The sequence below is a fragment of the Heterocephalus glaber genome, unplaced genomic scaffold (assembly GCF_053883595.1).
Source record: "Heterocephalus glaber isolate CG9 unplaced genomic scaffold, H.glaber_assembly_v1.0 deba00001429, whole genome shotgun sequence".
NCBI lineage: Eukaryota > Metazoa > Chordata > Mammalia > Rodentia > Bathyergidae > Heterocephalus > Heterocephalus glaber.
The window spans coordinates 5,601,930-5,625,721 of NW_028258294.1; the positions used below are offsets into that span (position 1 = coordinate 5,601,930).

Genomic DNA, 23,792 nt, shown 5'->3' on the forward strand with positions numbered 1-23,792 from the left:
TGTGTCTTCTCATTTCAGTGTGGGGGAGGGGGTATTGTTGGTGCTGGCTCACCTCCTCTGTGCTGAGAGAAGTGGAAAAGTGGCCCAGAAGGCCCTTCCTCTGGGTTGTGAGTGGTGGAACAGCAGCCTGGAAGTCCCTTCCTCTGGGCAGTTCACTATGTTTAAAACAATAAGGTTTTCTGAAGACATTAAAAGGCTTTTGGTTAAACTTACAGAAGCTGGCTTAATAAAAAACAAAGATTTTATATTTTAGTAAGATAATTTTGTATGTTTTCCATTGTTATGCTTTTGGTAACTGGCTTCTAGCTAAGTATATGCATTTTTAAAAAGTACAAATCTTTTTTCTCTTTGCTTATTGATATTAGGCCAAGACAAAGAAAGCACATTGGCAATTCCCCTTCTGAAAACCCCTCATGGTAGACATCCACCAGGTGGGTTTTTTTTAAAGTTAATTCCAATAAACACTCTCCTGAGTTCCTCCTTTTGTCTACAACTTATCATTCTTTGATTTTATGAAACAAAGAGTTCAGATTTATACAAAATTGACTGCTTCACTTGGTCTCTACTAATTAGATACCAGTAGCTCCCCTACTGTCCACTGATGACACTCATAGTTATCTCCAGCTATTATCAAATGTCCCTTTGGGTCAAAGCTGTACCTGGCTTAGAACCAGTTACTTAGAGAATTCAGACTTTCTAGAAAAAGAAATAATGCCATAAAGATGATTTTAAAGTACTTTTGGAGAAAAGAATTCTTGTTATTCATCCTAGAAGTCAGGATGTTGGTTATTTTCTATTGATTCACTTAGATGCAAATGAATAGAAGTATCTTCATCATTCAGGAGATATCTTATTTTTCCAAAACATGTAGAGTAAGAAGTTTTAGCAGGATGGCTCACTACTTCTCACTCTTGGTGACCTATCTGGACTCATTACATTTGGAAATAGAATTCTTTGTGAAGCTTTCATTAAGAAGTTGAAGGAAATAAATGGACTAAAATGCCCAAGTGGTGTTTTCAGTGTATCATTCTATATATAAGACTTTAGAAAAGAAAAATGATCTCATAGTTGAACATTTGGCTATCCAGATGCACTGGGAATCATTTGGATTTCTAGACAATGGCCTAAGATATTAAAATGATGTATTTGGCATGGTGTAACCTGTCTTACTAAGGACAGTTCATTTGCTTGTCTGGAATAGTACTTCAAAAAGGTGGTCTGAATTAGAATTACTGCCAATAATACCAAGTCCTTGACCTATCATCAACTTACTGACATCAATAGGAGAGAGTATTTGGAAGTCATTGATAGTGCATCTCTAAATTGGTTTTACAGATGCTTTTTATATATTACGAACTTTGAGAATTTACATACTACCAGGTGGTCTATCTTTCATCAAATAACACAGAACTAATGAGGTGAGAGAAAGAACTCATGGATAAAGTAGATAAATACAATATTATGAACTAGTTGGTAATTGTAAAAGAAATAGTTTTAGGAGGAAAGAAAACTATATACCTATACATTAACTTGTGATATTAAAATGATCACATCAAATAATTATACTAAATATACTAATCTTGTAAGGACTGCTGAGACTTCTTGGGTTGAAATGCAAGATTGTAAAATGATGATGTACATGTGATTCTTATGCAAAAATAAATACATCATTTTGGCTGGGAGTCAGAGTTCCACTGCATTTAAAGAGTGTATATATACTGTGGAAAACCCCAAATTATATTTCAGAGTTCATTTTCTTGAAACTAGCATGAGAAAAACAGAAGTGATATCACAGTGGGCACATATTACTAGCAGAAGTGATCAATTACAAAAACAAACATAGGAAAACAATAAAGCAACCCATCATATCTGCAAAAATATGTCTTCTGCCAGAAGCAGAGTATCTGACAAGTTCTTCACTGCTTTTTTGGCTATTTTTTTTTCCTGAGAAGAGAATGTCTAGGGGAACTGATATTTGGGGCTTAAACAAAAAGTGAAGTGAAAAAGACCGGGTTTTGGGTAGAAAGCTTACACATTTGTTAACTTATAATAGCTAAAGAAGGACAGACCAAGCATAGCCTGGAGTTTGGTTTAGGAAGTAGATTTTAAGAAGTTCAGAGAGAAAATAGTCATGACACAGCATCGTGAGACATCTGGAAAGGAAGTCTACTAGAAAGATTGCAATGCTCTCAAGAAAAAAAAAGAGAAATTTCCATTGTATAAACTCCAAGTAAAAAAAAAACACACAATTTTTAAAATATCAGTGGTGTTGCTCTACTTCCTGCCTGCCCTGTCATGAGCTCTTTCTCCTCTGTGATGCCCCTCTGCCATGCCATGCTGCCTTGGAGCCAGCCCACTATAGGCTGAAATCTCTACAAAACAGAATCCCAGGATTTCCTGGAAACCAAGGCTTAGTGGGACAAAAGGGAGAAATTGGTTTCCAGGACCACTAGGAAAAAAAGGAGCTCCAGGAATGCTAGGTTTGTTGGGAAGCCTGACACAGCAGGATCTAAGGGGAGCAAAGGCAACCTGGACTTCAAGGGCTTCTTTGAGCTTCTGGTCTCAAGGGAGAACCAGGATCGAGGGGTCTTCCAGGAGAAAGTGAATACAAGGGCTTACCTGGGATTCAAGGGGAAAAAGCAGACAAAGGAAATCAAGAGGAAAAAGGCATTCAGGTTCAAAAGGGAGAAACCAGAAGACAAGGAATTCCAGGGCAACAGGGAATTCAAGGCCATCAAAGTACAAAAGGAGAGAGAGGTGAAAAAGGAGAGCCTGGTATTAGAGGTGCCACTGGGCCAAAAGGAAAATCTGGGATGGATGGTGTAATGGGGCCTGCTGGTCCCCAGGGACAACCTGGGGAAGGAGGTCCTCAGGGACCTCCAGGATTGAATGGAAAGGCCAGCAGAGAATTTTCAGAACAATTTATTCGGCAAGTTTGTTCTTGTGTACTAAGAACCCAGCTATCAGTCTTCCTTCACAGTGAGAGAATTCAGAATTGTGCTCATTTACAGCTGCAACATGGTCCCCTTGGTATTCTCAGGCCACTTGGCCCCATAGCCCCAGAAGGTCCCCGAGGATTTCTGGGTTTGCCAGGAAGAGACGGTGTTCCTAGGTGAATGAGTCCTCCTTTATGTCCGGGTGTCAGAGATTAAAAGGCCTACAGGAAATAATGGAGCAAAGGGGAACAGTACCGTGCTATCTCCAAACATGGAGGTGAATCTTCCCTTGCCTGTTCCTAGATTCTAATGATTTTTCAGCAATCTTTGTACTACAGGTTCTCTTTCAGCTGGAGTCATCCTAATCAATACATAGTTTAGTAATGATTTTTATTTTTCGTGGTACAGGATATTGTACCCAGGGCCTTCACACTGGGTAGCTCCCAGTCCTAAGTCACTAAGTTGTTCAGGCTGTGCTTGAACTTATGATCTTCCTTCCTGAACCTCCCGAAATGCTGGAATTATAGTCCTGCACCACCATTCCTGTCTTAGTCTTTGAATATTAAAATAATTTACAATGTATATTACATAGACTAATGGGTGATTCAGGCTATGAACCCAGATATATCTGACTCCAAAGCTAAAGTATTTAATCATTCTGTATATTACCTCCCCACTCATTCTGTCCCTCTATAATTTCAACTTAGCAGAGTAACTTTTAACCCTATAGGAATCTAATAAATATTTCTAAATTGAATTTACTTTAATTGAGTTTTTCTTCACAGTAAAATATTCTCCTTATCCCAGAATGATAATGGAACAATTAAAAACCTATCAACTTTAAGATTTTTGATATTTTTCCTCTTGTCTCTTTCCACAAATCTAGCCTTCTAAATATGTAGCCCATTATCCAAAAGAAAATATTGTGATATAGGCAGTGTCAAATCCAATTCTCTCATTATTTTGTATTCATCCCTGTCCCTTGGGACACAAACTAGGCAGATTAAGTCATCTTGCTCCAGGATACAGTCAGAAACCACTTTTCTTAACTTTATTTGATGCCAGAAGCAAATTACTGTCTGCCTCATATCTCTTATTTTGATCTCTGATTCCTTAATTTCCTTATCCTTTCCTTGTGTACAAATACTCTCCTATAGGTAGGTAAAAAGAACATCTTAATATGACTATTTAATCAGAAAAATGTGTTCCCTGAAGTCACCTGAAGTAACAAAAATAATACTACTTAGTGTCATGTTCTGTTAGACCCCTGGGTTCAACTTATGAGACAGAAAACTGTTTACTGAGTTGTGGTCTTTGTCTCAATCTTGCTCCCACATTTGGGAGATTGACTAAATCATATTTCTATCCTCCAGAAACTGACTTTCTGTTATAGAGACACTCATATTAACTAATAATAATGCTATGTAATATGTACTATCCCTCAGGTATGTGTGCAAGGTCCCTCAGGTAGAGAAGTTAAAATTAACTCCTTCAAGGCCTACAGGAGTCTATTCAGTTTTAGAAAAATATATCACATTTGAAACAGTGAGTCAGTGTTTCTCAGGCAAAGAAGGGTGTCCAATTCAGAGTTGGAACAGCCTGAGCAGAGTCAGGTGAATGAGCATGGAGTATTGTTCAGTGACCACAGGGTATGTCAACATGGTGGAGGACAGTGTAGACAAGGGCAGGTATCGAAGGCATGCAGATTCAGATCTTCCTAGCTCCTTTGCATTACCACTCTTATTCCATCACACACACTTGAGGTAACTTGTTTATGAAGAACTCTGCCTGGGCCTTCCTTCTGAAGCTTCTCCACTACCTCTTCCCTGGCTGACTTCTAATGTGGTCTACTTCAATCTTTTACTAATTTTTTCTGGGCCTCACACTTTTGTCCACAAAAGTTCAAATTTCACACTAGCCATTTCTGCTAGCTTTTCCTCACCTCCCTTTTATTATGGCTAGCTGCTATGTCTCAAGGAGTTCCTCAGATATGTATAGCTCCCAGTTCTTGGCTCTTCTTCCACAGACCTGCCACTCTTAGTTGGACTCTTTTGAGGCTGTATAATCAAAAGTAGTCTGCAACATGCTAAGGAGTCTAGATTTTATTTTCAGGCCAACAGTAAACAATTTATGATCTGAAAACAAAGGAGTGATATGAACAGATTTATTTTTTGGAAAATATTTCTCTGCTGTGGTGTGGAAAAAAATAAAAATAAGAATAGAACTGGGAAAGTCCATGAGGAGATTTTGTAATGACTGAGATAATGAATAGTGATAGAACACTGATAGAATAAAAACATAAAAGTGAATTCAAATTGATCAGAGTACCATATTATCAACAGTTACCATAATCAGTTTTTTAAATTATTAAAAGAAATTTCCAGATTCTATGTATTTACTCCTATTCTTCCTAAATTAATCTCTCTGTCTTATGTAAGAAAATATTGTCAAAGAATTAGACTTTAACAGCTAATTTTGACAAAAGCTAACTCAATTCTCTCATTAATGACAAGTTAGAAGGAAGACTGTAAGAGACCACAAATAGGGTTGTTCTGATTTTTAATCCAATTTTCATGCTATTTACACAAACACTTTTATTTCTCTCTCCCTACCTTATTTTTAGTTGAATAAATTCTCAATCAAATGGAGGTGCACAGTGTTTCCACATTCTGCAGTTTTTCTCCAGGGAGCAGGCAGGGCTCAGAGAGCTGTTGGGAAGGGATACAAAATTCATCTGCACGCATCAAGGACACCACTTACCCACACAGGCCCATCCCTGAGTTGCTAGGTTGTAAAATTCTCTCCTGTGTTGTTAGGTTCTGCAGTATAATTTCATCTGCTTCTAGGCTGATGGTTATGCCTCCCCTTGGAAACTTCACAGTGTCTATTCGAGGTGACTTCAAATGGAATGTCACCCCAGTGACACCTTTGTGGCTTTCTATTAGCATCTTCCATTAAGTACAGCCAAGTGACTGTCTGATGGACTGTATGAGAGAGGCAATTTCCCAATTATAGGGAGCTTCAGTAGTTTTAACAGCCCCACATCCTGTCATACACTTCCACTGACAGAAGACACTGCTTTTCAGCTTGTCAGAGTGTGATTCTGTTGTATAATAGTTTTCTGTACTTCAGTGTTTACCTTTAAAAGTCCACCTGTTTCTTCCATGTCTCTAACAGCTGTTGTTAAATTAAATTAAATTTCTAAGTAAAATAAACAATTCATTTTTGGGGAGATTTAGGACAGAAGAGTTCTGTGAATGTCAAATAACACTATCTGGGTTCACTCCAGGAGACTTCCTTTCTATTAATCTGACCTTTATAACTAGTTCCAGAGTGTAAAGCTATCCCAAAGTTTTGGAATGACTCTATATCATCTACATTCTATTGTCCTTAACACACTTTAGTGTTTCTTTACTCTCATCCACAGAGAGAAAATTCTATTTAATTTTTTATTTCTTTTAGTGAAATTTCTCTTTGTACAAATTTAAAAGTACCTTCAAAAGTGTCTCAGTAAGTAGAGTTTCTCTTTCATAGTTGAATACACTTATAGTTTGAAAAAAATTGAACCTTGTCAGTTGTAGCACATTAACTGATTTTATAACCTTGAAGGAATTTCAGAGGTCCTATAGTCTGATATTTTACAAACCCAATCATACTTCGGCCTTGGTGGTCACCATCTACCAGATGAGATATGAAATGTGGGCCAGAAAGAAGGGAAATTTGAGCTCTATATACTTACAGAGGAGAATAGGAAAAACCATAAAAGGGTAAGCAATTTGTCATACTGTCAGTATGATCAGTATGACTGGTCAGTGGATGAGAACATATATCTAATTTATATACTAAGACAATCAGATACACAGAGAATAAAGGGTGGCTTACTATTACATGGTTAATGCAACTCTGAGTCTTTCTGCTGTATGCTTTGTGCACCGTAGCTGCTACATGGCCCATTGCTTACACCTAATATCTTGTAAGTAAGAGAAGGTGGAACTTGCCTTTCTTTCAGTAAAAATACAGTAATTGGAATCTAAAGGTATCATTTTTAATCCTTCATTATCTACTGTACTGTGTGACTTTGCATAAGTCACACTATTCTCCTTTCATGTGGCAATAATACCATGTTGGGTATATATCAAGATTAAATAATAAACACATAAAACTGGACACCACACTAAATAAGTTTAGTAACTATTAAGATTTTGAGGGCTGGGGATTTAGCTCAGTGGTGCCTCGCAAGCGCAAGGTCCTGAGTTTGATTCCCGGTACCAAAAAAAAAAAAAAAAAAGAAAGGTACATTTTTTTGGCCAGAGATTTATCTCAGTGGTTCTGGCTCCTGTCTCGAAAGTGCAAGGTCCAGAGTTCGATCCTCAGTGCAAAAAACAAAAAAAGATTTTGAAAATTATATGTAGTTTTGGCATGAGCCAGTGCAGAGTAAATAGCAGATACTAAATTACTGAGTTTTCCCTCATTTAATCTTTTTTATTACTTCACTTTACTCTTAGGGGCCTGATTAAAACTTTTCTACTCTCATCTTGGGACTACCAAAACAGCAGTCTTAACGACTATTTGAAACTCCCTTGAGATTCTTCTTAATGAAAACCCCTCTAATTTCTTACCAATCAACCATGGCATTTTTCTCCAATAAAATCAGCTATCATCACTCAAACAAAACATTGCCAGATGCAACTGTCTTCTAATCATGTACTTAGTTGTCCTTGTAATCACATTATTTTGTCTTAGACATGTAAATACAGTGGACCTTTGAGTTACAACTGGCCTCACATACGAACAACTTGGGTTATGACTGGAATTTTAGTTTTACCCTATGACCAAAGTATTGAGTTACAATCCAAATGCTGGCCACCTGTGTGGTTGTAAACAGACTCACAGTGTCAGAAAAGCATGTATAACTGTGTGTGTGTGAGTCTGAGCCCAGATGTGTGTGATTGTGGGTGTGATTTTGGTCAGTGCTTTACATAATTGCTATGATTACTCCTATCAAAATGGCCCCAAATGGAAATGAAATCTATGTAAATAGGGAAGGGTGGAGGGGATGAAGTGTGCACAGGTAATGGGGGAAAAATAATAAGAACCAAGATATATCACGTACAGGTACAAACACCGAATGATAAATGTAAATGAATTGTATATCTACAATGTAACAATAAAAGAACTAAAAAAAAAATAATGACCCCCAAAAAAGCTTGAAAAGAAGTTACGGAAGCAAAGGAAGGTAAAGAAAGCAATTACAACTGAAAAGAAGAAAGAAATTGTGGAGAAATATGAGAGTGTTCTTCATGTGACTGATCTTGCTAATATGTACAGGATGTGGAAATCTACCATCTCAACAATCTTACAGAGAAAAGGTTTGTATAAGGAAGCTGGTGTTGCTACAGGTGTTACTAAAATTAGTAAGTCATGATCAATAGTGTTAGATGAGGTAGAAAGGCTATCATTAGTGTGGAAAAGTGAAAGGTAGATGGCAAGTTATGGACTCTCTGAGTATAATTTGTGAGAAAAAGGTAAGACTATAAATGAAGATCTTGTAAAGGACAATCCATCACTGAGTGATACCAGTGAGACATTTCGTGCTGGCAAAGAGCAGTTTCACAATTTTAAAGCAAGACCTGGAGTTCATAGTGTAACTAGGCATGGTGAAGCAGCCAGTGCTGATAAAAGAGCTGCTGAAAATTACATACAGTACTTCAAAATGATAACATGGGAAAATGGAATTTTGTTCTTAAGTTTTCAACTGTGATGAAACTGGCCTTTTCTGGAGAACTGACCCAGAAAGAGAAGAATATGCCAGGCCACAAGCCTATGATGAATAGGCTAACTTTATTGTATGTGCCAATGTAAATGTTGACCTCAAGATAAAGCCTCTCTTGGTTTATCACTCTGAGACCCCTAGAGTGTTCAGAAAATATAAAGTCATGAAGAATAGAGCAGGGGTCATTTGGAGATCTAACACAAAGCCTGGGTAACTAAGGTACATTTTCTTGAGTGGATCAGGGAGGCTTTTTATCCTACTGTTAAGAAATATCTAGAGGATAAGGGTTTACCACTCAAGGCTCTCCTCATCATGGACAATGCTCCTGCTGACCCATGAGATTTGGAAGAAGAACTGGCTGAAGAATTTCCATGGCTCTCAATTGAGTTCCTCCCACCTAATACAACTTTTCTTCTGCAGCCTATGGACCAGCAGGTTATAACTAACTTTAAGAAGCTATACACTGAGGAACTGTCCCTGAAGTGCTTCCAGATGGTCCAGATTTAACCCTTAAAGATTTCTGGAAGGAACATTACAACATCCTTTCTTGTGTGGGGTTAACTGAGAAATCCTAGGTCAGTGTCTCTCTAAGGACATTGAGATCTTGCTGGAAGAAAGTGTGGCCTAAAATAATAGAGGAGAGAGACTTTGAAGGCTGGGTAGAGGAGCTTGAGCCTTCAGTTGATCTTGTGGTTGATGACATTGTTCATATAGCTGAGTCTATAGGCTTACAGGTAGTCAGTGGTGATGGTGAGGAACTGGAGGAATTGTCTAAGAGGAACTTCAACAACTTCTGGCTGAGCAACAGAGATTGGCAGCTGAGGAGCTTTCTGAAGGAGAGAGGAAGTATCAACAATCAGTGCAGCAAAGTTCTGCTGAAATAAAGGAAATCCTGAAAAAATGGACAGAGCTACAAACATTTGTAGAGGAGACTCACCCTGACAGAGAAAAAGTCAATCATTGCATTCACTTGCTTAGTGACAATGTCATGTCATACTACAGAACAGTATTAAAGATAAGACAGAAACAAACAACCTTAGACCAGTATTTAGTTCTGAAAAGGTTGAGACCTAGTGGGCTACAGACTCTGCCAAGGAGAGAAAGGACACCAGAGAGCCAGATTCCTGGATTCTTAGGGAAGGAGACTCTCAAGATGTCAACTTGAATGGTGAATACAGTATGAAATTGTTTCTGGTAAACTAGGCACATTTGATAACGTTTTGGTGAATACACTAGAACAATTATTGGTGTTTCTGGTAAATTATGCACATTATACAAACCTTTTATTATTAAAAGTTTAGTGAAGGGGTGCTTTGGGAATTTTGGAATGCATTATGGGTTTTTCCATCATTTCTTATGGGAAAAATAGTCTTGACTTACAACAAATGAGTTACAACCGATCCTCGTGAACAAATTGCGTTCATAAGTCTAGGGTCCATTGTTGTCATTAAAATGATTAATAGGAATATTTTATCTTATTTACCATTTTAAGTAATTAATCACCAAGTTTTAAGTATGCATTGAACTTCTTCTCTTCAATCCTATTGTTGGTTTAGCCTCTATTCATTTTTCCCTTATCCATAATGGTTTTCTACTGGAGCAAGGCCTAAACACAGGAATGAGAATACTCTTCTCAAGCATGATTATCATCTCATTATTCCCTACTGTCTAGTCCACTTTCTGTTATAACAGAATATACGAGATTGTGGCAGGCCTCATGTAGCCATAAAGGTCCTTAAAAGAGGAAGATAAGATAGGTCAGAGAGAAGTTTGAAGATGTGACCTTCCTGGCTTGGAAGACAGAGGAAGGAGACACAACCCAAAGAATCCAGGTGGTCTCTAGAAGCTATAAATGCAAAACAGATTCTCCCTTAGGGCATCCAAGAGGACTTGCTGACATTATAATTTAAAGAAATGAAAACCTTTTCAGGTATCTTAACTCCAGAATTGTAAGATAGTAAGATATATATTGTTGCTAGGTTTAAAACTTGTTACAGCACTGATTTAAAAATGAATAGATTTTGGAACCTGGAAACAAGGTCATATGCTATATAAATACATCAGATAAGGAAGAGGTTTTGGAATTGGGAAATGAGCAGAAGGTTGAAGAATTTTGAGGGGCACAATAGAAAAAACATAGATGGACTGTTTGTATTAATTTGGACATTCCGTACACCCAGCAATCTATAGACCTGATACTATTATTATCAAAATTCCAATTTTTTATTAGTACATGTTTGCAGTACATTTTGTTTAAATTCCTTGTGTGGAGTTGGTACATGTACATAATACATCTTAATTCTTTCATCCCTTCCCCCTCCTCTCCCTTCTGCCTCCCTCAATATCTTGATCCTCTGCGCATTTGAAAAAGATCTATCCCCCTACTTCCTATTACTATTTTTTTATTTTACTCTTTACTTATAATTTGGGTTTCTCATTATCAAGTTCAAATGGAACCATAAAAGATCAAAAATAGCCAATATAATCATGGGCAAAAAAAAAAAAAAAAGGAAGCTGGAAGCATTACACTATCTGACTTCAAATTACATGTATATGAAAGCAATTTAATAAAAAAACACATAATACTGGTGTGAAAATAAGCATCAACCAAAGGAGTAGGATAGTCTACAAATCTACCTAAACATTTATAGCTTATTTATTTTTGGCACTTTATTAGTGTTAGGAATACACAATTTAAAAAGGAAAGACCATTCAATAAATTGTACTTGGAAAATTGATTGTCCATATGCAAAACAATGAAATCAGACCATTATTTTGCATGATCCACACATCAACTCAAAGTCATTTAAAGATTAAATATAAGATAAGAAACTGTGAAACTATTAAACATATAGAGGAGAAGCTTCTTAATACTTATATGCACTGTGATTTTTTTAATATGATGCCAAAAACTCAGGCAACAAAAACAAAAATAGACAAATGGGGTTATGTCAAATCGAAAATGTTGTCACAAGAAAACAAACAAATATACCAACTGTTACAGCAAATGTGAAGTGGAACCCATTCAAATAGGGAGTGGTGGAGAAAAAAACATATTTTTCAATAAAGACATTTGGACAATCAAATATCCCTAAACAAATACTGTATATAAAAATGAATACTTGGCACCCATAGAACAAACATATTAGTGCCCATTTGTTTGTTTGTAGACATACAGTAAATATAAACTGGAAGAGTATACTACTTTCAGAAGATCACATTGGTAATTTTGATCTCTTATTTTTAAATCGTATTTTTTCTTAAATGAAGAAACAACCACAGCGTAAAAGATTGACATCTTAAGGAAATGAGAAAAGTTATAGGTAACAAAAATAATTGACAAAAGGCTTGTACCTAGTATATATAAGGACATTTGAATTCCTAATCTAGACAATCTGTGAACACAATAAAATGATATTTGTTTTATGTCACTAGGTTTGAGATCACTTGCTATGTAGCAAAATACTAACTGGAAGAGGTTGGGTGTGACATAACAAAACCCTAAAATTTCTGTCATTTTCTTTAGGACTGGGTAGTGAGTAAAATCCCAAAGGTCTTCAAAAAGTGTTAGTGAAGAAAAAACAAGTTTGTTTGTTTTTTTTTTACTTTATATGTGTACCTATTTTATTTCTCCATTTCTGTTTGTCTATTACCCCCAAGAAATCTAAAAACTAAAACTGCCACCTAAATAGAACAGACATTTGACCTCCTACATCCATTAGCAGATATATGTGTTTTCCTGGCAAATTAGATATTTTAAAAAATTTATTAGTATATGTTTGGACATATAATTTTATTATATAATTACATTTATCTTGAAGGATTGATACACATTCATCCTATCTTGATTATTTGTACTTCGTTTTCCTCCCCTTGCTTTCTCTCTCCCTCCTTCACAGTAGAGTTCTGAGGAAGTATTACTATAGGCATGAAGAAAAGCAATACTTTATTAGTAGTTTTCAGATGAGCTCTGACTCTCACGTATTATGAATCAGAATCAAGCTGTCCTTGCTTTGCTCTTTCCTAATTCCTGACCCACAGAATTCATAAGCTTAATAAAGTGACTAATTGATCTATGCAGTAAATCCAGAGCTGTTTGATATGTGAAATAATAACAATACCTGGAGCAAGTGAAAATAGCTGGAATATCTAGAGTTTTCACTAAGAGAAGGATTCGAGAGTTAACAAAATTAATATGATAAGAAAATTAATATGATCACTCTCGAGTTTTCTGATAATTTTATATTGCATGATCTGGATAAAAGTTATCTGATGATTGTTTACCATTATTTATTATACTCAAGATTTATGTTTTATGTACTTTTCTATATGTATTTCTATTTTACCACTTAATAATTAAATGAAAAAAGGCCAATTTAGATTTAGATAAAAATGTAGAATAGCACAAAGAAAACCTTAATTTGGATTGCAATGATAACCTCTTATCCACATTTTTTCTTGAAATTTTAATTATTTTAGGCTGAAAATGTCATATATGTACATATGTATACTTTTTAATAAATACATACATGAATAGATTTTGTTCTTTTTATTGACACTATAATTATTTCTCAAGTTTTGGTTTTTTATTATGTAAAGTCAATTCAAGGTGTTTTGAAAAGATTTGCCTTATTGATAGCCACATGTGTTCTGTACTTGACCCAAGAGCATTAAACAAAATACAGCTGCCATTCTGATGGAAATATGTAAATTCATATCACTTTCAATTATTAATAAAATTTTCAAGTATAATTTGTAGCAAACTTTGTTACCAGAAAGAATAATTTACTTGTATTTTGATTGAAATTATCAAGTATTTTTTCTGAATTTTCCACACAATGGACATACTAGGTTTGGTTTTTTTTCTGAAATATCCCTTTATAAAGCACATACTTTCTAAAATTAGCATATATTTTCAGTACACATTGATTACACTAATCCTGGGGTGTTGATACACAGACATGACATGTTTTTGTTTCTATTTTTATTAGTATTTACAGTCCATAATAATCACGTTCCTTGTGTGGCGTTAGCAAATGTATAAAACACATCTTAACGTTTTATCCCCTCCCCTCTCCTCCCTGCCCCTCTTTCCATCTCCTGATCCCCTTTCCATGTGAGAAAGATCTATCTCCCTTCATCCTACTATCTATTATTTTGCTCTTTACTTCTATTTTTGGTTTCTTAAATTTAAAAAACCATGTGCCATTTAAGATTATGTGTTTGATTTTATTTCGCTTAACATCATGGTCTCAGGTACATCTATTTTCCTACAAATGACCTGTTTATCTCTCTGTATTGCAGAATTGTACTGCATTGTGTGTAAATACCACATTTTCTTTATCCATTTGTAACACATCTTAGTTCTTTTTTTCATCTCCTCCCTTATTCCTTTACTTCCTCCCTCTTTCCATCTCTCAGTCCCCTTTCTTTTGCAAAAGATCTATCTCCCTGTTGCTTTTAATCTTTTATTTCATTCTTTAATATATTTATATTTGGGGTATCTTATACAAGAGAAATCATACATTATTTATGCTTGCCTGTCTAATTTATTTCATAAATGGCCAACAAATACATGAAAAAAATGTTCAACATCTCTGACCATTAGAGAAATGCAATTAAAACAACACTGAGATTCTATCTTACTGCAGAAAGAATGGCTATCATAACAAAATCAAATACAGAAAATGCTGATAAGGCTGAAGGGAAAAAGGAACCCCTCTGCATTGTTGCTGTGAATGAATACTAGTACAACCAGTATGAAAATCAGTATGGAGATACCTCAAATATCTAAAATTAGAAATTCCATTTGACTCAGCTATTCATTCTTCTTCTAGGTAACATCCTGAAAGAGATGAAGACACCATATTACATGTACTACATGCATACCCATGTTTATAGCAGCACAACTCATAATGGCTGGATCATAGAAGTTGCCTATAGGCCCAACAACAGATGAATGGGTAAAGAAAATGTGATATTTATACACATTGGAGTACTACTCTGCCATAAAGCACATTCTGACTATTGTACAGCATTACAAAAATGTCTAGGTTACACTTCATTGTTAATGTCATTTTTTCTCCTATAGATTAAGAAGTTTCATCTAAACTCAGTATTATTCATAACTTAATAAGAGGATAGTGATGAACTGTCTTTCCCTAAATTATAAACTTTCCATAAACAATTTTCAGATTAGTCTTACAACTCTCAATAACTTAGGCCAAGTGTAAGAGAGTGCTCTGTAAGTATTTTGCAGATCTGCCACGAAGAGACTCTAATGCCCCTGTTATCTCTATGCCACTAAATTAATGAACATTTATCAGTATAAACCAAAATGTCATGTACTTTGTTATTAATATTTCTGCTGACTACAGTTACATTAGAGTCCAGATCATATGAAAATCTCTCAGTTTATAAAAACAACACTACCACCAAGAACAAAATCGTATGGCATATCAGTACTTAAATGGAAAAATTAATTTTTGAGAAATTAAGAACCAAAACAGTACCTGAGGGGAGGCATAAAGGCTTAGGTTTCTATTTTAAGCTCCCTGGCCAATAAAAGAGAAAATATATGCTGTGCCAAATAGCAGTAAGTGTTACAAAGAAAAAATGAAGCAGGACTGGTGGGAAAAACTGAGGTAAGAGTTCTGTTTCTCATTGGCTAGGAAGGGAAGGCTTCTCAATAATGTTAACAGTTGTCATTCTATTGTGAAAATTTACAGATTTATGAACTGAGGCTTTGTACACTTTTGCACTTTTTACTTCAAGAGCATTTTTAAAAGTTCAGTCATCACCAACAATGTTTCAACTGTCCAACTATTTCACTCATTTTGGGTATTCACTAAATATGTAAAATTTGTGAATTTGAACTTCTTTATAATTTATGTTGGTCATTTGTACTAATAGGGACATTATACAGTATAACACATCTAGGTTTATTATTTATTACAGAGGAAAGAATTTTAGAGAATTTTAAAAGCTGTATTGTCTTTGTACAGATGGAGCATTATAATACTGAAGAGAGAAATTGAAGTTTCAGCCAAAATTTTGAAAAGTTTCAGATTTTTTTTTTGCATAATCTTCAGATAAAAGTTTTTTTGGATGATCCAATAATTAGGTAAATAATTTCAATTATGTTTTATCATAAACTTCATATCAAGTAGTCAACATACAAATATCAAAAGGAATTAAATAATATTCAGAGCATCTACAAATTGGAAATTAGAAGAATATATATGTAAGCCAAATTGGTAACTCCTCGAGCTTCAGCTGTAGATGTTATTTGGAAATTATATCAGTCCTTGAATATTCACTTAAAGTGAAGTCATACAATAGAAGTCATTAAAAATTTGAAAAACAGGGCTAGGGATTTAGCTCAGGGGTTCCACCACCTGCCTCACAAGCGCAAGCACCCGAGTTCCATCTCCGGTACCAAAAAAAAATTTGAAAAACAAACTTTTAATAAAATGTGTTTTTCCTAAGTGATATTTTGTCAGAGATATCCGAATTTTCATTCACTTCACAAGAAAGAGATATATCAGTAGGAAAGCTGTTAACAATATATTTAAAGCGATTGAATGTATAAAGCAAAACAAAATATTTATGCAATGAGAAACTGTGAATGAAGAAACACAATATACTGTTTAAAACAAAGAGATAATAATTCTAAATTGCTTAAATTGCTTTATATATTATTAAAAATGTGATTATTATAAGTTGACTAACATGAAAGAGCTTTGCATTTCTTTTAATTTATTGAGTCCTGAAAGTTGCTCCCAGTGATATGGGCACTACAAATAAGTGATAAAAAATAATTAAAAAGTTGAAGTAAAAATGTAAATGAGGTCATAATAAATAATTTTCATCATTTAACATTATCAAATGTTAAATGTTCACATTATCATTTAACATTAGTCAAATGTGGAGTGATTATATGAAAATCTCAGGAACTACTAACAGAATAGAAACACATTTTGAATACAGTTGTTCAGAAGAAACTCAGAGAAGATTTGGCACCATCAAAAACACTATCTCTGTTAAGACAGTTTTTTTAACTTCTTGAGGCTACATCTTGAATGAGGGTTCTCATTAAAAATTTTAATGTGGTTTTCTGTTAAAATCTGTCAAAAGGTGGCACAGAAAAAGGCATGTATCTGGGATTTGAATCAATCAAAAGACATCACCAATTTCTAAAATAAACAAATTATTTTGAAATTATAAAAATTATCCAGTGAAAATTAATGTCACAATTTGTATCATCTAATATGTGATTTAGAGAATAAATTTGAACATAGTTAGATTTAGAATTTCTGTATCTGTACTAGTTTTTAAACATTTTAGTATCACCCAGGCTATGACTTTCTAAGATGATGTATGTTGTACTTACTGCAATCATTGCTTTCCTTGAAGGACTTAGTCTTTTTTTCATTGCTTTATACATACTACTTAGAAATAATTGGCACAGACAAATTACTTATTTAACCTTTCCAATAGAGTATATATTTTTACCTTTTAAATAGTCATTTTCTTGGGTACAAAATTCATTCAGTTTTTTTCAAAAGTAGAGATTTTTAAGATATTTTAAAATTTGATAAATACATTATTTTAATATTTTAAATATTCTCTGAAAGAAAGCAAAAATACTGGAAACAAATCATAAATATTTGGAATTAATAAGCACTCACTTAGGTAACATATCACAATAGAAATAAAACCTAGTATTACCTAGTTCCTGTAAAAAGAGAAAAATATAAACATTTTAAACCCAACCCATGGAAAACAGCTAAAGCAATTTGCAGAAAAGAATGCATACTCTTAACATCTTCATTATTACAGAATAAAAAAATTAAAATTAATGAATTTATCATTTATTACACTAATTTGAGGATAAAAAAATCACACTAAGAATAAGTAGCATGAAAAAAATCAACAAATTTTGAGTTAACAAAGTTTAAAATAAACACATTGGGAAAATTAATTCCAAAATTATTATTTGAAAAGGCCCATAAAATATGTAAAGCTTAAGTAAACAGTCAGAGACCAAAAGCATTTGAAATTAGGAAATCAGAAATGCATGTATATCCCAGGGTGTATCACCTCATAAAATTCAATCAAAGATGCATGCAAATATTATGTACAAACTCTTTGACAAAATTTTTTAAAAATCTAGAACAAACAAATAATTTAGCAAAAAATATTGTGATAGTTCATTATGCATGTCAATTTGACCGGCTAAAGGAATGATGGAATATCTGGTAAAACTGTTCCTGGGTGTGTCTGTGAGGGTATTTCTGGAAGAGGTTAGTATTTGAATCTAGTCATACACTGAGTAAAGGTCACTTTCAGTAATACAGCGTGGCCTAAACAGAGCAAAGATGTGGAGGGAAGGTATACTTGCTCCCTACTTCATCTGGAACATCCATCTCCTGCTCTGGGACATTGGCTAGATCTAGGTTCTCTGGCCTCTGGACTTGTTCTGGGACTTGACACCATTGACTTCTGTAGTTCCCAGATCTGCAAGTTAGGGTCAGAACCGCTATGCTTTTCCTTGGCCTCCAGCTTGTAGATAGGAGATTTAGGGGTTTCTCAGCTTCCTCCATAATCACATGAGCCAATTCTTCATAATACTACGTCTTTCCCTCCCTTCCCTACTCTGTCTCATGTCCCTACTTTTCTGATTCTCTCGGGGAACTGTAACTACTATACATATTAAAAATTGGCCTTTTAGGTTCACTGAACACTACAACAGCAGAATCACAGAAGTAAGCTTAGGGCACTGGTCATCTAAACACTATTAGAAGAAGCGAGATAAGACTTGTGTTTCTGTGAGATATTTGTCTCAAGTTAGCATAGTGCATCATGCAGTCACACTTCTGATTCAATGTAACTCCTCATATTTTAAATTCCATATTTTAAAATAACATTATTATTATGTGTCTACCAGGAAAGTTTTCCAGAAGGCAAAGAATATAATGGAATCTCAACTATTAAATTTTTCTCTGATCATTATATCAAGCTATATATGAGAACATTGAACTTTTGTGGGGTTTTATTCCTGTTTTACTTGCTTGCGTGCATGAGTTTGCCACTGGGAAATGGGCCTGTTCTCTCTGCACTGAGCCTACAAAGCTAATGTCTCAATTTTGTCATAAAGATCACCCTCCCCCATGCAGGTGGCCACCGCCCCATCTTCTCAGGGCTTACACAAGACAAAGATGTGGAGGGGATGAATTCGCTCTCTGGATAAACTAGGAAGTCCGTCCTGAAAGCAGCAGAGGTCCCAGCGTGATCACGTGATGTGAGGAGGCTTTCTTGGCACTCAGGCTCACTGGCTTTGCCACAGACACTGATGACCAACCTCGCTCCTCCCTGTATGCGTTAGCAAAGCTAATCAGTAGGTGATGAAATAATTTTTACCTGAACCATCTCACTTGCTTTCATTATGGTATAACAGGTATTTTTAGTGAAATTCACAAATAAAGAAATTGAGGCTTAGGGAAATGTAATGACATGCCTGAAATCCTAAAATTAGTTGGGGAACAAAAACAAAAATCCAAATTTTCTAAATCTTAGCTAAGTATATTTTCCATTATATTCCTCTTAGTCTGTAAGACTTCAAGATCTAAAAAAAAAAAAAGACCTTAACATCTAACCAATAATCATGTCCTTTCAGTTTTGTAGCTTTCAAAATGTGTTCTGGAAATTAAATTATAATTGATTTATCAAATTCATTTAATCATCAGAGTACAATTTTGTTTACAATATCTCTGATGATTAAATGCAGTGGAATTCTTTGATGTGTTTATGTCTTAATTGCTTTGAGGCTCATTAAATGAGCATTTGTCATTGTTTTATGCAGATCTATTGGAAACAATCATCGTTTAGAGATTACACTACAGGCTGCTTGAGTGTCAGAAGCACAGTACATCATTAGTGTTTTCTTGGAGGTAATAAAAGATCATTTTCAACTGTATGTCAATTGTTTAAGTCATTATGTAGAACCAATGTTAAAATTATGTGACTATCACACATATTTTGGATACTTCTAATATATGCTTATTAGATCCATGCACCATATATCTTGTAAGGTTGTAATTTTCACCCTATCGCATCCCAAGTGCCACATCACTCTTAATGATGTATATATCATTACCCCTAAATTTATGCTTCTGCTTGGGTTCCTGGATCCTGTGTTCTGTTTCAAATCTCCAGTTATTTTTCATGGGTTTACTTAGTGTGCCTCACAATCTACCTAGCATGAATCTGAAATAACTCATTTTCTCCCTGTGCAATTCTGTATACCCTTGTTCCCCACCTTTATTTCTGGCATCTACTTAGTAGCCTGAGCTAGAAAAGTTAGAGGCATTGTTTTCTTTATCTCATGATGTTAAATATTTTTTCTCCAAATATCTAAAATGTGAAATGTCTCTTGAGCCCATTACACCTCTATAATACTTGTGTTAAATAATTTATTACTATATATATTTGTATTAAACAATGCTTACTATATGCAATTATTCACAAATTTAATCAAGTAACTTTCTGAGACCATGTGACTACTGAAACCTAGAGAAGGGATTCAAACTAGATAGTGTGGTACTCAAGGGTCTTAATGACTATCCTGTGTGCCTCCCACTGTCTGCCTGTCCCAGTACTGCTAACACCTCTGAGTCCAGTAATTTCCTAAATGGTCTTTGTGCATCTAGTAGTTCTCCTCTGAACCACTCAAAAAGGGAGAAGAAACTGGAAGCAAGAAAAATTGCCTTTATCCTCCTCCCATTTAAAATCTTCAAAATTTCTTATCACCCAACCTTCTCCTTCCCATCATCACAATTCTTCCAGTCTAAGTATTTCCTCTACAAAAGATTCCCAACCTGATATTGTCCTTTTCCTTCAGGCAGCTTTCATATTAGTCTCACCAAATTAAATGCTCTATCCTGCTTCATTCTGTATTTTTGTGCTGTTCCTTCCTTTTGAAATACCATTTTACATGTCACACCAAATGTTAAGTTCTAGTGGTTCTTTAAAGGCAAGTTTGTCCTTAAACTGCCATAAAAAATCTCTCCGTTCCTTTATGCAGTACAGTAATTTCACTCTTCTCTTCTCTTCTCTTCTCTTCTCTTCTCTTCTCTTCTCTTCTCTTCTCTTCTCTTCTCTTCTCTCTCCTCTCCTCTCCTCTTCTTCCCTCCCCTTCCTCCCCTCCTCTCCTCTCCTCTTCTCTCCTCTCTTTTCCCTTTTGTCCTCCCTTTCCCTCCCTCCCTCCTTTTCCCTCTCACTCTCCCTTTCCCTCTCCATCTCTCTTTTCTTCTTTTACAGAACCTATTTTATAGTATCTAATTATTCTAGAATGTGAAGGAAAAATGGGCTCACAAAATGGAAAGGAAAAATTTAAGGTATGATGTGGTGGAAGAAACATGGAATATTAGTGTTAGGAAAATCATTTCTCACCTACTTCAAAAGCTCATTTTACAAATAAGGACCTGAAGGGCCAGGGATTTAGCTCAGTGGTTTCACCACCTGCTGCACAAGCATAAGGACCCAAGTTGGATCCCCGGTACCAAAAAAAAAGGACCTGAAGAACTTAGGAGAAAAATTTCTGTTATACAAACAGAAATTCCTGACACTTATTTCAGGGTATTTAACCAGTAGTATTAATATGCTTTATCTGCCCATATTTCAAAATGCTAAGTAGCTATTAAATATGAAAAAAACTTGGAAAGCTGTCCATAGAAACTTCCAAAGAAGATCAATAAAATGTTACGTGTGTTTCATTCCATTTAAATAAGATTGGGTATGTATATGTGTGTGTGTATATATGTGTTAGGGTGTGCATGAGAGAGAAAAAGAAGTGTGTGTGGAAGAATGTTTACCAAAAATGTAACATGGTTTATATTGAGAATTACTTTTTAAAACATAATTTTTGGTATCATTTATTTATATCAACAATGCATAAATGTTTAAACTAGCAAAACCCCCAAAGGACAGAATTGATACATAGAAAAGGACTTCCTACAAATATTTGCTTGAAAGATACAACACGGGTTTTATTAGAGTATCCTTATCATTTTATATCTTTTAATAAAATCTCCATTTTAAGGGTATTATCAGGAAGAAATTTCTAACTAAGTATTAAGGATATAACAGAATAGTTTTTCTCCTTCTTTCAAATTCAGCCTTAGCTAACTTAGTGAAGTTGCCATGTTCTCCACAGTATTAAATAAGAAGAAATGACATTTCTGAAGAAAATATCTCTTTTCTCCCCTGAGGTATTCTATGCCCACGCTAGTGGTCAGGGTTGAAAACCTCTCTGTCTCTGTTGCCATTTTGAATGAGGTTCTTCAAAGGCTGCACTATACATGAGAGGTCTTCCTGGGACCAGACACACTGCAGCTGTTAGCAGCATCCCAACTGCCTCACTAAGCTTATTTCACTAAGTCTCTGACCGCTCCTCATTAGGGGGGACTGAAGATTCAATTTAATCTGAATGTTTCAACATTCTGAGATTGATAGTTTTTTTTTTTCATAGTCACATTCTTTGATTGTTTGTCCCAGTCCCCTCAGACTGTATGCATACTTCTCTAGTTTCAGCAGCTGCCCCACCCACTTCACAGCCATGCCAATCTGCTCATCACAATTCCACATAATTTAACTCAGGGCTGCATCTGCTATTTCACATTGCTAAGAAAGTGCCAAGAGCATGGGCCTGCTGCTAGACAGACCTGGGCTTGTGCTTTTTCCTACCCATTGCTAAGCAGCCTCAGAGAGTATGCTTCACTCCTTCAACCCTCTATTTCCTCCTGCGACCTTCAATGTCCTCAGTTCTAAATCTTGATCCTTTTGAGAAATTCAGAAGTCAGTGCATGTGTTTGCCAAGTGCTTAGCAGTGACTGGCATACTGTAGGTTCTCAACAATGTGTAGCTACTAAGGATCTAATTAAAACTTCTCCACTTTCTGTCCCAAGTGATGCTGCAGTGCTTTTCCTCTATGAAATTGTGATGTGAAAACTGATAGTTGGCCCATAGTCTTTTGTATGGTATACTTAATCACAGATTTTAAGTGACCTTCATTTAAAGCACTATATTTTAGAAAGTATTCTGTGTATAGAATGTTGCCACAATGATCCCATGAAGTATAGATGCAAAACAAATGAGGATAATGAGGCTCACAATTTTAAACCTCAAAATTCCTTGGGTAGGAAGAGAGGAAGCTAGAAATCAAACCCAGATATTCAGAAATGAAGACACATTCTCTGTATAACACATCCTTGTGGCTCCCAGTTTTTAACTGATAGTTTACACTGATTTTCACCAGTCTTTCTTGAAGTTGGTCATATAAGAACAACTACCTAATCAGAGGTAAAATATAGATAAATTTGAATCCCTACTGTATATCAGGCATGCTGCTAGGGATTTGCCAAAAAGTACATCATGTAATATGGGTTGCATCACTTTTGTGTCTTGTCCATTTTACATATTTTGCCTTGCCTATGATCACATAACCAGATGCAAACATGAAAAATACAGCATCAAGTGCTCCATAAATGCTAAACAGTTTTAATACTTGTGGCTTCTTCCCCCTTAACACACTGTTTATGTAAGGATTCTTATAACTTTTGGAAAGGTTTTCAAAATTTCTGAGAATAGAAATCTAAGTAAATCAAGAGAAGGCAGAACTAAACAACAACAACTTCGTCTACAAGTTATCCAACAATAGGGACAGACTTCCCAAACATAATACTGAGTAGCAGAAAAAGGCACAACCAATGTAGGATTTTGGAAGCAGAGACTAATTAATCTCTGGAAGAGGTTCTGATATCTCCTCTTTTTAAAATTACTTATATTTAATAAAATGTTTCTAGAAACTCATGTGATGATACTTCATAAAACTAGTACTCATTGTCTATTAACTTTTTTAAATATATTTAGATGTGTTCTAGTTTGTTGTATCTCTTGTATTGGACTTTGCAACCACACAAATCCAGGAAGTGTAAGGACTGACTGACTCATTTGGGTGCCAGGGGACACCAGTAAGAAAGACAGGGCTCTGAAATAACTACAGGGACCATAAACTACCAGGA

The 23,792-nt window shown here is 35.2% G+C and overlaps 1 pseudogene; it reads left to right on the forward strand.

Annotated features, from left to right (window-relative positions):
* Positions 1 to 413: 413 nt before the first annotated feature.
* LOC147827855 (uncharacterized) lies at positions 414 to 12,447 on the forward strand (annotated as a pseudogene).
* The last annotated feature ends 11,345 nt before the right edge of the window (positions 12,448 to 23,792 follow it).